The 15,504-nt window shown below is 39.7% G+C and overlaps 1 protein-coding gene and 1 long non-coding RNA gene across 2 annotated transcripts in view; one reads left to right on the plus strand and one right to left on the minus strand.

Annotated features, from left to right (window-relative positions):
* Window positions 1-15,504, plus strand: part of LOC117399578 (sickle tail protein-like) — a 242,430-nt gene that overhangs the window by 6,128 nt on the left and 220,798 nt on the right. The gene's annotated exons all lie outside the window — the stretch shown is intronic.
* On the minus strand, window positions 6,633-11,607 carry LOC131736975 (uncharacterized). The gene is made up of 4 exons (XR_009328579.1): window positions 11,495-11,607; window positions 11,312-11,350; window positions 7,077-7,195; window positions 6,633-6,932 (listed from the first exon to the last, which is right to left on the minus strand). It is a non-coding gene; the product is annotated as an uncharacterized LOC131736975 (long non-coding RNA).

The following is a 15,504-nucleotide window of genomic DNA, read 5'->3' on the forward strand; positions in this document are numbered from 1 at the left end:
AAACATATTTAATTCTGTTGATTTGGTGATAACTGTGAATATCACACAACTGTTTAAGGAACCACGTCATCCAGATCAGAGTAAGTTCATAAAGGAGTTCAGCCATTTCAGTCGATGCGCAGTTGCAGAGTTGCAAGATGGCAGCCTACAAGCACAGCATGGCAGGGCATTTTAATGCAAAGAGTTTAGTCACTCAGCCAAACATTTGTAGAAACCACCAATGAGGAAAACTAACTAGACTTGACTCTTAAGAGTAATGGCTAGATTTGATTTTTTTTTCTCACTGTTGCTTGATCTGTTGCACATCCGTCCCCTGTCATGAACCATATGAAACAGCCCTGCCACTGTACGTGCCTGAGACTATTGTGGAGGGCCTTATTGCTATTATAAATATTAGATTGCTCTATACTGTTCATTTTACTAGGAGTTGGTGGTTGAACCTCAGTGCCCTCCTTATAGTCAGATGACCCAACACAAACATGTGTAATGAAACGCATGCAGGTCTTTGCTGTGCTATGAGCACACCTCAAGTAGGTGAGGACACTCGGCTAGACCTTGTGCTTCATAACGCATGTGTGCCGATATCACAGAACAGCAGCACACACTGCCAGTTGTTAATATTTAAATGTAGACCTGGGTGTGTTCTTGCTGTTCTGTTTCATAATCATTATTGTCAGACATCTAACTGTGGCAAGAGTTAGGTGTTCAGAGCAATGAAATAAACATGTTTTTTATGATTTTTTTCAGTGTTTTATATGTAAATGTTTCACTTTGTGCCCACGGGGCCAGCATATGTACATCTCACATAGGCTACTTGAAATGTATGCAGTTTGAAAGGAGTTTCAGGATTCTAAAGTCCTGCTGGCTTCAGCTGAAGTAGGATAAGGACTGCTGTGCTGATTGGCTGAATGTTTCTTGAACTGGCTGTCAGATTTACCGTTTGATTTTACAGATTTATCAGAGGATTCCCACCACCCGGAATGTTTACAAACTATCTAACTTCATAACGTCAGATATGCTCAGAATTGGGTAGAGGGCAAAACAGAATTTTTGACATTAATTTGGTAAAAAGGAAAAATAAAATAAAAAGATTATTAAGAATATTAAATCCCAATATCAGTATTCACATTTTTTTTTTTCAAAAGGTCTATTTCAAAGCGGTAATGGTAATTTCATAACAAAATGCCTACCATGGCAAGTTTGTACATTTTCCCCACCATGTCACCATACCAGCATAGCTTGGAACTTTTAGAACCATTCTGCCCTGTTCACTTTGGGAGGGGTGAGGGGTGCCATTTTATAAGCACTATACAAAATGATGTGTAACGAAATGAATTTTGTTAACCTCTCCTTAGGTGGTTATTTTGAAATGCAGACGTTCCACCTCTGCACAGTCATCAAAACTGATAAAATGATAAGGCAATGGCCCTGGATGTTATGCCAACGGGTGGCACTATCACTAATGGAAAAAGATAGGGCAAAGATTGTTGAAGTTTTTTCATTAAAATCAGGAATAAAAATCAGACCCTCTGACTCACATAATTAGTAATTCATGTAAATCCTCATCTGTCTTTAAAAATTCCCAACCAGTAAATTATCATATAATGCCATACTGTATTTCCTGTTTGCTTATTTCCCAGTTGAGTAATATTGTAACAACTTGTAGATGACACTGGCAAATTGGCCAATAATTACAATAAGGCCAATAAATGTAGCATTTTAAATAGGGCTGAATTGGATACTGTAAGTAGTAAAGTGGAAGAAGTATATTTAGACTGTGTGTTCTTAATGGTTTCTAAGATATGGAGGGAGGTAATAATCAGGTTAGCCAAGGGTTAATCCACCAAGGGTTAATCTGGACAATAGCCAGTATCAAACTTGATCATGTATATCCTAGAATACAGCTTTGTACCAAAAGCAGAAACCAAAAAGTTACACGACCACAGGTCCACAGTATGGCAATCGTATTGGGTCACAGGTCAATATCAAGGCTACAGTTACATTTTGCCCTAAGAGTTTCCATAACACTGAAAATATGAAGTCTGCATCTCAGATGACTTATAATATGAGATATTACATGTTAAAAAAGAAAGCAGCTACATCATCAACTTCTACAAGCTTAATAAAGCATTCTGGAGTACCTAAGCTTAATGAGTCAGTAGCTGGTCAGAAAAATATAGCATTACATGTGTAGCTACGTGTAGCTACAACTGTTTAAATAACATACCTGTCATTCTTCTTTTCATTGTTAACATCCTGACAACCTTTTACACTTACAGCTTTAAAGCTCCCTTGAAAGCTCTTTTCAAAATGTCCGCTTTAGTGCACTGATAGTGTAAGGATTATTGCCCATATTGTCAAACAGGTAACACAGCAACAACAATCCATGATGTGGTACGGAACAGAAAAACCAGAGCACTTGTTTGTTTTATTTATTTTTTTTTAATCGTTCTTCCTGCAGTGAATTAGAGGACAGATCTCAAACCCCAGTGCACTGGAGCAGACATTTAGAAAAGTGCTTTGAAACAGACTTTAAAGTTATAAGTGTAACAAGTTGTCAGAATGTTAACATTGAAAAGAAAAATTACAGGTATGTTATTTAAACAGTTGTAGCGCTCTTTAAGTGCAAACCAGCATCTAGTTTAGGGATTGGCAACAATTCTACCAAGTACATATAATTTTCAGGTCATGCTCATGTTTATCAGAAGCAGACTTTATCCAAGAATAATAATAGAAATAAACAAACTGACACGTTAAAAACAATTGGGAATAAATAATGAATCGACCCATTTCTAATCTAATAATAGCACATATTGTGTTGGGCGAAGCTGTTCATTCTTCTTATTGAACATTGGATTTATCAACTCCAACATCCCTTGCACAATTGCACACTACACTAATAGACAAATGCAACAGCTCTGAACTGGGTGACAGGAGCCCTGTGAATTATATGCCTCACCTAGTTGTTACTTTGTTTGGAAAAAGGACCAGTGAAATTTAATCTAAATTATGTATGATTAACTGGGATTGGCAAATTTACTGGGACAGTCAGCCACGAAAGCCTTTGAATTTAAGTTTTGAGACTCAAATTGTAGGCCTGTTCTGTTTGTGTAGGCCAACATTCCCCACAAATACTGAAATCATCGTGGAGAATGTCAGTGTATTATTTTGTGGTTTTAGAAAGGGCTCTAATTCTGTAAACATAAATACTGAACCCTTCTGTGTGGACAAGGAGGAATGCAGTGCCAAGGGGCCCTGCCAAGTAGCAGAAGACAGAATGTATCTGTGATATGTTTAACCTTCTAAAGCAGTTTGATTGAATTACATATAGCAGGACAAGGTCACAGATAGCTGTGTTTTCTATTTCCCAGTTCATTCACCTTGTTTATTGAAGACGTTTCCAATTAGAAAAGCAACAATGCTACAAATTGCCTTTGTACGGAGCACTAAACGTATAGCGAGAAGTGATATAAACTCTATAAACTTCAGTACACTGGTAAAAGTCACTGAAGCCAGTTCCCGGTTATGCTGGGGAGCAAATATTCTCCATAGAGTAATGAAACTTGGCTCATCACATTACAGGGGGCACTGTTGAGCAATGTGTCAACTATACTATGCCACATGATTAACTGTTGCTATCTGCCATGCTTCACTTCTATGCCGAATAACGGGGATTATGTATAAACTGATTCAGTGTTATATATAACCCTGTTACATACCAGTACTATAGTGAACTATATTGTGATTGTATGTGGATTCGTTGGGTTTCTAGTTACTTTTTCAATAAATATGGTAGTGATAAGGTTTGAAACATACTTTTACTTTTACTTTTACTTAGAAGCACAACAAGTTTTTTGGCTAGTTTTATAAGACTTGGAATGGCGTGCTATATCAGTGCTTATTTTGCTGGAATAAACCACAGATGATTTTGGAAATTCTCACCGCTGAAAACACTAAATGTGTATTGCTTTTATGGATGGGTATTACACATCTAATGCTCACTACAGTAGTTAAGGAATAATTTATTTAGCTTGTGTTAGTAGAGGATTGAAAGCTCTTGTTCATAGATACTGACAGCACATTAGATCAAATAGGCAAGTATCATGAAATGTGTCTTTATATTTCTCTTTAAATGCAACATTTGCCTGTGGTACTTTAATAGCTATATCTGATTGATATTGTAGACTGCATGTCTGGCCAAGAATAACAACCATTTGAAATGTTAAGCAGCTGTTTTTTTTCATTGGTCCAATCTGCATACTTAAATTATAACAACTGAAATAATCGCTTTTAATAAGTAAACGCAATCATTTAAAAAAAAAAAAAAAAAGTTTTTTTTTTCTTTGGTGTGAAATTAGTTGTTTCTTAAAAACAGGATTAAAGTGTACAGATGGATCTGAATTTGAAGTAGTCCTCAAATTTTGAAACCTGTGCAGGCTTCATTGCGCGTCAGGCATTCCTGTTTTGAAACGATAAGCCAGCTGTTTCCAAAGCTTTTTAGTGTGCTCTCTTTTCCGGGTGGTGTTTACAGTTACCATTTAAGTCTTGTAAGAAGAGTAAGTGAACTTGTGAGCCTCAGTGCTTCTTAGATGGAAGTGGAAATGTATACCTTTGAGAAAATCACTTCTATATATCATGCCAGCTCTTTGAGTATACACTCTGAGGCCAAATCAAATCTGAATGTATTTTCATCATATATCAATCTTTTATCTTCTTTTTTGATCAACTCTACCCAGTCTCATCGGGAATCTACTCTAAGTGTGTGCTGTATACAGTTGGTAGGATATAATAGGCCCACACATTTAGGGTTACCATATGGCTCCAGATTAACTGGACGCTTTGCGACAGACCGGGATTTCAAAATTCCCCCTAAATTGAAAGTAATTCACGTATAAATGAGCTCCACCTTTGCTGAGATTAATCCTGCTGTGGTGGAATTGCTTGGGCGCAGCAAACAATTCACACTGATCAGCTGCTTCTGATTAGATCTTAATGAACGAATAGCTAATTTATCGATAGAGCAACGAGATGATGATGGAATTGTATTTGCAGAATAATATGGGCGATTGAATTTTAACAAACAGAAAAAAATAGCGACTGGCTGCAATTCATTCTTAGTATAATACAATTATTTGACGTGCATGCGGGTATTTAAGCACCATTATTAATTGTAGCTAAGGATGGTTCATTTACACCTTCATTTATTTCAATTTAGGGGCAAGTTTGAAATCCCGTTCTGTCTCACAGCGTCCGGTTAATCTGGAGCCATATGGTAACTCTACACACATTACAAAATTACCCTCCCGCCAATGCGGGCAGTTTTCACTTGTTTGCTGGGCAGCTATTAAAAGTTTTTATTGATATGTTATTTTTGTATGCTTTGCATTTAACTTAGCAGAAAGTAAGTGAAAAGAAAAGACTCCTATCTCTATTTCTATTACTCACATGACTTCTTGTTCATATACTGTGTAAACTTGCCCTGTAATTCCAACCTGCAAATTGGGAAGGATTTTGTCTTTTTTTTTTTTTTTTTTTTTAACCATAGGCCTTTTTCTTGCTGGCCTTACTATTCATTTATTTATTTATTTTCTTGCCTTTAACGGTGCTGCATTTTATATGTCTTGCCACAAATATTTCTGACTAAATACAAGTGATAAAATTCAGGCAATAAAGTTCAGCAATTAAAGTTACATGTAGCTTAGGGCATATTGCATTTCAGATACATATTGTTGTAGTTGACTTTTATTACAATATATTTTCTTTTAAGCTCTAAGGGGCTGTATTTAAATAAAGTGGATATTACACTAACATAAGAGACCACGATACTAAGTTTGAGGTGCATTGTTTGAAAAAGGTATCATTTGTGCAGTGTTGAAAATTTCTGGGTTTCTGTCACTGTAGCACGTTTGTTCCTTGCCACAATACATTGTTCATGTCACAAAGCTCAATCTGTCATGCTTTCCAGTGGTTTACTGAAAACGTTACCATTCCAGGACACATAGGTCAACGCATCCACTGTGTTGATGGATAAGCCAGTTGAGGTCCTGTCTACTGGACAGTAAAGATCCCACTGTAGTCTTTCTAGGAACAGCAAGGTGTTAACGCCTGTGTCCTGACTAAATTCGAATTGTGGTTGTGATAGACACATCTGGTTTTCACTCTGGTCATGTGCACTGTGGTATCTAAAGAATCTAGGCCTATTCTTTAAAGAAAAGGATTTTTGATTTGAAATGTTATTATTGAAAGAGCTACTGTGACTTGTGTTTTGTCACAAATCAAAGTTCTATATAGGCAGTTACCAAACTAATATCAGTTACAGTTTACACCAAATGTACAGTATATAATAGCGAGGGTCCAATATTTCTGTAGCTTTGTAGCTATAGTGAAAGGATCAGTTTATACAACTGATGGAGAAAATATGGAGCAACACTGTATTTAGATTCAATTGAAAACCCAGTGACTGCTCTACCCTACTGTCAAAGCGATGAACAGCATACAGTACAGTGTTTGCATGCCATCTATTGAGCTGGAAGCCACTGAGCTTCAAACGCGGCATTGCTAATCCACTGGTGTCATCCATACCCTAGTACCCTCCACAAGATATTGTATTGTCCACTCAATGAGCCTCCAGTTTGTGTTAATAATACTAATCTGATAATGAATATTGAGTTCATGTTTACCATGCATACTGTGAATCCCTTGTGGCCCCATGCTTTTCTAGTACAGACGTAGTAGAACTTTTGGATTTACAGTACCTTGTGAGGGAGGAGACCCTCACATTTGTCTCAGTATGTATCTGGACATTTTCTGCAAATTGTTTTTTAACTGTTTGTGTATTGTGTTGCTAAACCTTGGGTCTAGTAAGGAAAATAATAAAAACAAAATTCACTTACCTGGGGTATCAGGACTGGAGGCCTGTGGTTGGGAGTGTCCTGAAAAACAAAAGAGAGGTTAATCAAGAGTACTGTTTAGACAGTTGGTTTGGAAGGGTGCACACTTCCAGAACAATGTATTGCAGTACTATTGTTAAGCTAAAATGAACAACAGTTATTTTAATATGCAATGGTTTAGGTAACCTGAGTTGGGTGTGGTGGTATGGTCCTCCATCTTGACAGGAAGTGGGGAACCAGCCATGTTGGTGAGGGAAGCTTTTATTGACTTCCCTGGGTACTGACTTCCTGTAGCAGGGCAGTACCTGTAGAAGATATTGAAAGGGGGGATAGTTGATTTTAATTAAGTTTCCCTCTGTTTGTTTTAAAGCATAGTATTAATGCATGTGTTAGATTAATGTTTAGTATATATACATATTCATTGATTTGTTTCTTTTTGAATACTTTATTTATTATTGATAACTGTTTGCTGTTTTGTTCTTATATAACCACCTGCATAATGGTTTATTCTGGGGGGAGGGGTAGGCCTGGAAAGGTATAAAGGCTGTCATTTGGTTCAGTCAGGATCTTCCTTTTGTGTAGATCAGAGAGCAGTTTTGCAGCTCTATGGTTGGACTCATTTATTGAAGTCAGTACCTGTGACTAGGTGACTATAAATAGTTATTTTTGGTTTCCACTTTTTCTTTCTTCAAGTTGTTTGATATTTGGTTCAATTAGCTTTTTGTCTAATTATTGTTCTTAAATAAAAATAATTGGTTTTACACCAAACTTCGCTGTGCTCTGCGTGCTTCCCTGCGAATCAACACCAGCCGCTGGCTGCACTCTCCAACATTTGGTGGCAGCGGTGGGATGCATCAGTGGCCAGCAGGAGGCACTCTAAAATTACATCAGCACAGAAGAGAGGTGGAAAGCAGCAGAAAGTTTGCAACATGCCTGCAAAGCGGAGAAGAGAGAGACCAGAGGATTCTGAAGAAGGAGCCATGGCAAGTGGAGTTGCAACTTCCCAAGCTGCGGTGCAACCAGTATCTGGCGGTGATCAAGTGGTGAATGAACTAGCATTGATGTTCAAAAGCTATCTTGAGGTGCAGAGAGCCAGAGAGGAGCGAATAGAACAAGAGAGTGTCAGACAGGATGAAAGATATAGACGTTTACATCATCAGTTCACCCAGCTTCAAGGAGAAGTGCATCACAGCCTTCAAGGAGGAGTCCTTGAGAGCAGCAGTGAGGGCAGAAAAGTAGAGGACACTTCTGCTGATATTAGGCAAGGTTGGTCCAGGGGCTGGAGAGAGCCAAAGCTGCAGAAACTAGAAGACTCAGATGACATAGAGCACTTTCTAACCACATTTGAGCGCATGGCGGTGGCTTGCGCATGGGAGAAAACTAACTGGGCTGTGAGGCTGGTTCCACTTTTAACAGGGAAAGCCAGAAGCGCCTTTGTGGCTATGCACCCTGACGAGACATTTGACTATGAGAAAGTGAAAGCTGCTATACTAAGAAAATATGAAATAAATACAGAGACTTACCGTCAACGATTCAGAGCGTTGGAGGTCCAGGAAGGGGAGACCCCAAAAGAACTCTATGTGCGTCTCAAAGAAATGTATGAGAAATGGATAAAACCAGACAATCACACAGTGCAACAGATCGGTGAAACTATCATCCTGGAGCAGTTCCTGAAGATGATGAATCCAGAGGTTGGCACCTGGATTAAAGAACACGACCCATCAACTGCTATGGAGGCCGCTCGTCTAGCTGATGTCTATGTCTCGGCTCGGAGAGGAATGAAGGCCTACCATTACACCAGGGGGTCCACAACACCAACACCGGGTAAGTCTGCAGGGTGGAGGAAGGGTTGTGGTCCATTTGTTAAAAATCAGTTTCTACCCAATCAGCCTGGTAAATCTGCTAGGGAACAAGTAATATGCCATCACTGTGGTCAGGCAGGTCACTATAGACCAGAATGCCCATTGAGGAAACCTAAACCATCCAACTTGTGTTATGTGCCTAGACCTACTAAACCAGTGGAGGAAAAGTGTGTGTATGAGAATTTAGTGCAAGTCTCTGTTAATGGTAAATGGGTTCAAGCTCTTCTAGACACTGGGAGTTTCCAGACTCTGGTCGTGAGTAGTTTGATCTCTAGAGGGAGTTTGAATGAGGGAGCTAGCATTAGGATCCTCTGTGTGCATGGTGAAGAGAAAATGTATCCGACAGCAGATGTTTATCTGGTTATTCAGGATCAGACATTTTTAGTGACTGTGGGTGTGGTTGATGAGTTGCCATACAGTGTAATTTTGGGGAGAGATATACCTATACTAGGGGAGTTGCTGGGAGTAGCTAGACCCTGTAATGTAGTGACTACTAGAGCACAGAGTAGAAAGCAACTTGAGTCTCTGAATCACTTGCCATTTTTTGATGCAGAGATTGAAACATCAGAAATAAGGCCTAAGAAGTCAAGGATTCAGAGGCGCCAAGAAAAGTTGAGAGGAACCTCTCGGTTAACGCAGAGTGACAAGTTGAGTCAGAACCAACCTCCTGTGTCTGTGGAGTGGGAAGTTCCTGACAACCTAGAACAGTTACAGAGAGCTGATGAGACATTGAAGTCTCTGTACACTAGATTGTCTAGTATTGAGGGGGAGCACGGAAGCCATCATTTAAACGATGCTTGGTTTGTGTTAATTAAAGGCCTACTGTACCGTCAGAGTAAGGCAGGAGAGCAACTGGTTTTTCCCGAAGCCTTAAGAAGGAAGATTTTGATGTTGGGACATACAATCCCCTGGGCGGGTCATTTGGGGAAGCAGAAAACTCTTGCCCGTATTGCAAGTCGTTTTTTTTGGCCAGGCCTATACACAGAAGTTGGGGATTTTGTTAAGTCTTGTCCTGAGTGTCAGTTTTCATGTGCAGGGGGGAAGGGGACTAAGGCCCACCTCTCACCTCTTCCTATAATCAGTACACCTTTTGAACGCATAGCCATGGATGTGGTTGGTCCATTGGAGAGGAGTAGATCAGGCCATAAATATATACTGGTCATATGTGATTATGCAACTCGCTATCCTGAGGCATTTCCCTTGAGGAATGTCAAGGCTAGGCCAATAGCTAATGTATTGATACAATTGTTTTCAAGGGTAGGTATCCCAAGAGAAATTCTTACGGATCAGGGTACAAATTTTAGATCGAAACTATTACACGAGGTTTACAGGCTGATGGGAATTAAAAGTATTAGGACCACACCTTACCACCCTCAGACAGATGGCCTGGTGGAGCGTTTTAATCGAACCCTGAAAGCGATGCTGGGAAAATTTGTGTCCACGACAGGAGGAGATTGGGATCAATGGATACCATACCTTCTCTTTGCCTATAGAGAAGTCCCTCAGGCATCAACTGGGTTTTCACCTTTTGAACTCTTGTATGGCAGGCAGGTGCGAGGGCCGCTGGATATCCTAAAAGAGACCTGGGAGTCGAGCCATGCGGAAGACCAAACGGTTGTTAGCTACGTGCTGCAAATGCGCGACCAGCTGCAAAAGATGACGACATTGGCAGGGGAAAACATGGAGCAAGCACAACAAAACCAGAAGGCCTGGTATGACAAATCAGCACGTACCAGAGAGTTCCAGCGTGGTCAAGATGTGTTGTTGCTATTGCCATCTCAAGAAAACAAGCTGCTGGCTAAATGGCAAGGTCCATATAGAGTCTTGCAGAAGATGGGCCCGCTGACTTATGAGATTGCCATGCCAGACCGCCGCAAGACTAGGCAGGTTTACCATGTTAACCTATTAAAACCATGGTATAGTCGTCCTGAACAGCCTCAGCAGCATCTCTTGATTAGAGCTGTAGAGGAGGAGGAAGATCGGACTGAGCAATACTTTCCTACAGATGAAAGGTCACATGGCCCAAACTTGAGCCATCTATCAGCAGATCACCAGAGAGAGATCTCTAGTTGTTTAATTCCTGGCTTGTTCCAAGAAAGACCAGGATACACTAGACTAGTGGAGCATCGGATCCCGTTGAAGGATGTCGACCCCATCAGACAGCAGTTCTACAGGGTGCCAGAAAAACTGATTCCACGGTTGCGTGATGAGTTGGAAAGTATGAAGTCCTTGGGAGTCATAGAAGCTACCAGCAGTGAGTGGCTTGGGAAGATGAGGGACTCCAATGCGCGTATCACTCGTTGGTACCTGGCAATGCAACCATTTCAATATTCAGTAAAGTACAGGGCAGGAGCCTTGAATCAGATTGCAGACTTTCTTTCTCGTGTCCCTGTAGAACACGGGAAAGCTTAAGGAGGGGGATATGTGAGGGAGGAGACCCTCACATTTGTCTCAGTATGTATCTGGACATTTTCTGCAAATTGTTTTTTAACTGTTTGTGTATTGTGTTGCTAAACCTTGGGTCTAGTAAGGAAAATAATAAAAACAAAATTCACTTACCTGGGGTATCAGGACTGGAGGCCTGTGGTTGGGAGTGTCCTGAAAAACAAAAGAGAGGTTAATCAAGAGTACTGTTTAGACAGTTGGTTTGGAAGGGTGCACACTTCCAGAACAATGTATTGCAGTACTATTGTTAAGCTAAAATGAACAACAGTTATTTTAATATGCAATGGTTTAGGTAACCTGAGTTGGGTGTGGTGGTATGGTCCTCCATCTTGACAGGAAGTGGGGAACCAGCCATGTTGGTGAGGGAAGCTTTTATTGACTTCCCTGGGTACTGACTTCCTGTAGCAGGGCAGTACCTGTAGAAGATATTGAAAGGGGGGATAGTTGATTTTAATTAAGTTTCCCTCTGTTTGTTTTAAAGCATAGTATTAATGCATGTGTTAGATTAATGTTTAGTATATATACATATTCATTGATTTGTTTCTTTTTGAATACTTTATTTATTATTGATAACTGTTTGCTGTTTTGTTCTTATATAACCACCTGCATAATGGTTTATTCTGGGGGGAGGGGTAGGCCTGGAAAGGTATAAAGGCTGTCATTTGGTTCAGTCAGGATCTTCCTTTTGTGTAGATCAGAGAGCAGTTTTGCAGCTCTATGGTTGGACTCATTTATTGAAGTCAGTACCTGTGACTAGGTGACTATAAATAGTTATTTTTGGTTTCCACTTTTTCTTTCTTCAAGTTGTTTGATATTTGGTTCAATTAGCTTTTTGTCTAATTATTGTTCTTAAATAAAAATAATTGGTTTTACACCAAACTTCTCTGTGCTCTGCGTGCTTCCCTGCGAATCAACACCAGCCGCTGGCTGCACTCTCCAACATACCTGTACATTGCTGGTTGAAAAGAACCAAGAGCTGTGAAAACGGATTGGAAGGCGAATTTCAGAGTAAAATGAGCTAAACAATTCCAAAATAATACAAGTCTTGTTTTCTTTCAGTGCTTATCAACATTTCTATATTGATATAGAACATAAAAATCTATTCTGTTTCATGAAGCATGTACCCATGATTCATGGTGTGATGGTAACATCCTTAAAAATATCCCATTGCTAAGCAATTTGAAGGATGGTGTCCATTAAGAAAAGTTGTTGCATATTGATGTTCTTGATGCAATCTCAGTCTTACTTGAGACCAATCTATTATTATTATTATTATTATTATTACGTGTGTTATAAATGGTAACACATTATATTAGGTGTGTGCAGTTACAGTATTATTTAGTTTATCATGGTGATTTAGATAGTGTAGTATTCAAGAGGTGTGTGTTATACAAGAGATATAACCCAAGGCTTCTTAGTTGTGTGCATTACGGTGTGCGTTACAAAATGATGATAATTCTGTAACCCTGTGTACGGAGGCACTGCTTTACCTTGTTTCTCAATTATGTTTATATTCCTATAACTTTGCCTTGGCTTGCAGAACAAATTAAACCTCGTTAGATTGAGAGGTTTCTCTGAGCTTCAGTAATGCACCTCTCAGCTGTGGAATGTGCACATAGACCTAGACATCATTAAACCTTTTTTATTCAAGAAACGACATAAGACGTACTGCATCATGCTGTAACTACCACTATGTAGAGACATTTTTCACTTACAATGAATGTTATAATTTTTATTAACGCTCACACATAAAAACACATCGTGGTAATATACACCACATACAGCTTTAAACGTTAATGAGCCATAAGCCAGTCCTGATAACATTGTTATTAGGCTTTGGAAATGAAATTGGTTTTTACAGTCAGATAATCTCCATTTGAAGTTGCAGAAGAGGTCATGTGCAAGGGAGCATCCCAAATAGGTAATGGAGGAAAAGCATGGGACGAAGCCCTGGCCTCAGCGCCATGGTGTAAAGATGCAGCAAAGGCCATTTGTGACTTTGTGTTAACATTGCAGTTAGTAAGATTGGTAAAATATAACCATGGAAGCATCCCCAACAAGATTGGAACTTCAGCCAGGAAACCCATGCCATAGATTTTTTTTTTTTTAAAACATAGACTAGACAACACTACTGCATTAGCATATTTTACACTACAGTCTTTGGCCACCCATTTCGAGTACCCCTGCCCATAAATTGGCTTGCAGATAAGTGGAGTGGCTTGCCTTATGGAAGCCATGGGCAGTGGAGCAGGGTAGCTGCCCTCCCCTGTTAGACAGAGCCAAAAGCAGATGGAGGCTGGGGAGGAGGAGGTGAGCTCTGGCAGGGTTGTAATGGATATAAATCCTTTCCTTGCTGTTCACTGGACGTATTGTTTATCCTAGGACCAATAAGATACTAGCTATTCGACTGACAATTTACTCTGGTATTGGAAGCATCTAAAATATGCTTAATATTTACGCGGTTTGATATATGATTAAAGGTGAGTTCCCTGCCTGAATCACCGCTTTGCTTCATTTCTCCAACAGAGATAGAAAATCATGTGAAGAACTATGCAAATCCCCCCTCAGCCACTGAATCACTGTGTGACCCTGAGCAAGTCACTTAACCTCCTTGTGCTCCGTCTTTCGGGTGAGATGTAATTGTAAGTGACTCTGCAGCTGATGCATAGTTTACACACCCTAGTCTCTGTAAGTCGCCTTGGATAAAGGCGTCTGCTAAATAAACAAATAATAATAATAATTTGTAGGATGTATTGGGATGTATGTGTGTGTGTTTAAAGTATTTCCTTAGTTCCAGTTCTTCATACCTGTAAAAGGGTGGTTTGAACTTGCCATAATTAAGCTTTATTTGTCATATTCCCTTGCTATGATTAATATTCTTTGCAGCAACACTTTAAATGCAAGTGGGTTCAACCTGTGAGTTCAATGCAAATCAGTATTTCAATATGCTACCTACAGGGTGAAACTGAGGCATTAAGGAGAAGGTTATGAGGGTTTGAAATTAGCTTAGGGGACAAGATACAATCAACTACCATAACAACGAAAAACAAAATGTTGTTTATATACAGCAACCGAATTAATGTAATTATGTGTTGGAAATATTTAGAAATGCAGGCATATACTGCATGACCACCTGTCTCTGATGAGCTTTATATAGTTGTGGTATTTGCATAGCAGTTCTGTATTCAAAAGGGAACTGGAAACACAGGGCAGGCATGTAATGCAAGATCTATCAAAGATAAGTCAGCTATTTTTTATTCAGATTTTAATGTGCGCTGTGGTAAGTAAAAAGAGGGTAGTGTCCCAGCCAGATGGTCATGAAGGGTGCCCAGATGTGAACAACTGGTAGAAAAGATTTTGTTGCTGCAAGAAGTCAGTGTTGGAAAGAAGCCTAACATTTGGGTTTGCTGTACAGTGACAAAACACACGTTGACACTTATTTAATAGGAACTCTTTGGACAGAAATTTGGCAGTCCAAATGTTGCAATATTCATTACCCACTGAGTTACTCAAAAACTGCATGAACGCTTCATAATTGAGCAATAACTAAGGTTCATGAAGCTTACAAAGAGATAGCAGCCTATGGAGTGGCAGAGATCCAAGGTTTTGGTTCCTGTAAGGGACACGGTTGTCTCCAAGAACAACTCACGCATCTTCTAGTTCTAGCTGTTACCTATGCTTGGACTCGCTTCCGAATGCAGTGCCACGTGTGAATGGAAGGCTTTTATCATTTGGCATTCCAATGTAAGTAAAGTGAATTCTACAACATGTATATTATTGATATAACAATGGGGGAGGGTGGATTTCTTGACTGCAGCTCTACAGCGGTATTTTTGATTGGCGATCTAAGCGTGAGAATGCGCAGGCTCCTACACTCATAGAAGTAATCAACGAAACCCCCTTTTATTCCATGCTTGTCTTTGCAATACTGATAACACTCTTTAGGGAATATGCATAGATCTTATCGACTCACCATGTAGACTATATCCTCTAAAATAGTAACTATAGGTTAAAGGGTTAGATACTGTACTTTTTATTTAAACAAGTGCAGGGCACAGCACCTTTAAATGTGTAGCCTACTTGTTTAACGATGCGTCAGTATTAAAGGGCCGGTGTCCCGGTGAGTATGTGCAGGGACTGGTTTAATCCAAGTTCATATTCAAATTGTATTTGATCTGTGGGAGCAGCCCTGTTGTGGGTAGGCTACTGCCAATATAAAACCAAGGCTGTGTGTGAAACTGCTTCAGTCAGTTGGGTTGGAGCTGAGCGCTGAAACTACCGAAGAAAATGACAAATAGGCTCTGCGA

This window comes from Acipenser ruthenus, chromosome 4 (assembly GCF_902713425.1).
Source record: "Acipenser ruthenus chromosome 4, fAciRut3.2 maternal haplotype, whole genome shotgun sequence".
Classification (NCBI taxonomy): Eukaryota; Metazoa; Chordata; class Actinopteri; order Acipenseriformes; family Acipenseridae; genus Acipenser; species Acipenser ruthenus.